General features: G+C 36.9%; 1 pseudogene; it reads left to right on the top strand.

The window, feature by feature from the left end:
- Positions 1–347, top strand: part of LOC122093094 — a 2,505-nt pseudogene extending 2,158 nt beyond the window's left edge.
- Positions 348–3,052: the final 2,705 nt, after the last annotated feature.

Genomic DNA, 3,052 nt, shown 5'->3' with positions numbered 1-3,052 from the left:
TTTTTTAAGTGGACCGAATAATTCGGTTCGACCTGAATTATTCGTGTTTTAAATTCAAATTAATAAAAAACGTGTCTTTTACCAAATTTTATTTTTAATTCAGATTCGGTGAGAATTTTTTATTTAATTCAGAAAAATTTGGTTTGGCCGAATAGAGAATTTTTTATTTAATTCAGAAAATTTTGGTTTGGCCGAATAATTCGCGAATTATTCGGCCGAATTGTTAACTAGGGTCCAAAGAGAGGAGACCCAAAAAAGCACATCATTACAAAGCAGGGGCCATGAATGTCTTGGTAAGAACAGTGTCTGATATCGATAACGGAATCCTTAGTAGTAGGGGGTATTAATCAATCAGGTCGGGTCGGTCTCTATCAGGCTTAATTCGACCTACCCACTTGAAAGTCTTACACCATAAACGTCTGTTTAAGAAAATTTGCATAGCTTTGGAGGGCATGGTACGGTTATTATGGGGCCGATCGGTATTGGGTTTTAACCGGGCTTCCTCAAAGGGGTCTTAACTGGGCCTTAATTACGGATCTATTTAAGTGTAAATAGACTCTAAACGGGCTTTAAACGTGCCTAACCTAAAATTTTTTTCTTAAATTAGTTGAATGCTAAAAAATATGTGAGGCAAATGTTTAATAAAAAAGAGAAATAATATGAGATTATGATTATTCTTACAAAGAAAATAAAAGATTATGACATTCATAATTTACAAAATAAAGCTTGATTAAATCAAATCCTATTACAAAGCAAAGGGTAAGAAAATTTAATTTGTTTTTTACTAGTAGTGGCAAAATAGGAATTTTAAGTAGTATTAAAGGGGGTTAGGCTACAATGAGGCATTTCAAACTGGGTATATAAACATGTCAGTTCGGTCGGCAGCTGACAGGCTAGCTACTTGCACTGTGAACGTCAATTTAATAAATGTGTTGGGCTCAAACCCGACATATTTTTCCAAATACATTCATTAATTAAGTCAATCTAGATCATGTCGTAAATATGTCAAGTTCGACCAGACCTATCGCTGGGCTCACAATTGACACCACTACTTCGTAGTACTTCTTCCCCCTTTACTTTTTGGTTGGGTGGGTTTTTTAACGCACCACTCCTACCCACTACTAGGCAGTGATTCTTAACTTTATTTTTTTTTTTTTCTTTGATTAAATTTCCCCTTACTTTCAAATCCATTTTGACCCGGATCCACCAGGATTTCTCGGGTGCGCCAAATGAAGAGATGGTCCACTGGTCTCCTAGAGATTCTATGGAGCAACTACAGTCCCATCCTCGGCACCCTCACTGCAAAGCTTCAGTTCCGGCAATATTTGGGTTATCTCTACATATTGATTTGGGCTCTGCGTTCTCTAACTGAATTGTGCTACAGTCTACTGCCAGCTTACTCTATCTTCGCCAACACCGAATTCCTACCTACGGTAACATTTTTATGAGGAGTGGTTCTTTGTCTGAAAGCGTGACTTATGTTAATTCTCTTTGTGTCTCTCTCTTACCCCCAATTAAGAGTAAAATTGTTCTCTTACATGGAGAGAAGAGAGATACACACGTGGGATATCACGCTCTTGGACGATTCTTTTTCCCATTAATTTCTATATGATAATTAGGGGAAAAACAAAGGCATGCTTAACACCAAAGTTCAGATTCACAATGACAAATTATCTCTTATTCTACACCCATATGGACACTATACATAGGACACTTGCTATTTTGTGCACTACCATTGGTGCAGTGTGCAGATTATTCCCCATACATCATAGGATTGGGCTCCTCTCCAACAATTGCACCCTCCAATGATCATCAAGGTTTTAGGGGGGGTGTTTCGGTCAAACATCCCAAAACCTATCAACACCTGGGGATGTGTGGCCTTAGATGGGTCGTTGAAGGGTCATTGGTGGTGGAGAGGATCCCAATCCTACTTCATAGGGGACTCTCTCTTTAATAATTATTAAAAAAAACATTTGATCTATATATCATGTGATTTTGGATGATTACATTAGGCCGGCACGTCCTAATCTTGTAACCACACAATGTGATATGCTTTTAAAATAGAAATACAAATAAAACATTAGATTAAAGATCAAATTTCCCTTTCACCCATGGTGATCATGGCCCTAATATTGTGGGGCTGCATAAGAAAGAATAATTTTGATGAAAATAAAAAAGCGAGTAAAATAATAATACAAGGCTCCACTCATGGTACACATAGGCGTTGACGGTTTGTAGTACTTTGTGGAGTACTTGTCTGAGGGTTGATCACTTGATCAACTCCTCAAGTGCATCCGTGCTTGGTCTACATGAATTTCCTTACTTGACCCTTGTAAATTACATAAAAAGGCTTTTCACATATGTTGCTACAGTGGTAACAACAAAGTATGACTAAGAAAGAAATATGAAATGATTAAGATAATGGACAACCATGACTTGGAAATTCATGCTCTGATTTAATTAATAAGGTGATGGTAAATAGCAACATAAATAATTTAAGAGATGATTCATTGAATTTACTAATATTTCCAAGTAAAGTGGGTCCATGACAGTTGAATTCACTGTATACAAACAAATATGAATCATAATGCTGGCCCCTGATGTAATAAAAGTTTGGGAACCTCCGTACACACTTGAATGATGTCTTCTTGTAGAAACGATTCAATTTTGAAATATTTTTCGATAATCAATCACATAGTTCAAAACGAGAGAGAGAGAGAGAGAGAGCAGATTAGTGAGGACGAAAATCCATGGAGAGATATGGTGACAGGAGACAAGAAAGAGAGAGAATGGGAAAGAGACGTACCTACAAGAACCTTGGAAACAAATGCTACCGAAATCAATGCGGTCAAATACGTCTCTCTTAGAAGTTGGTTAGTTACTTTTCATTTTGTTCTTGAATTTTTCTTCTTTACGGGTCATTTGTGGCGTGTGGGAAAGGTCCATGCGGATGCAGCAGGAATTGAAAAAGGAATTGATTGTGATTTCAAACATATTCTTTCCATGACTCGTCTTAATTGAGACACAAATGCCTAAAGTAAGAATCAATTTA

Source organism: Macadamia integrifolia, chromosome 11, assembly GCF_013358625.1.
Source record: "Macadamia integrifolia cultivar HAES 741 chromosome 11, SCU_Mint_v3, whole genome shotgun sequence".
Taxonomy (NCBI): domain Eukaryota; kingdom Viridiplantae; phylum Streptophyta; class Magnoliopsida; order Proteales; family Proteaceae; genus Macadamia; species Macadamia integrifolia.
Note: the sequence above shows the minus strand (reverse complement) of the source record. Positions and strands in the feature narration are given on the sequence as shown.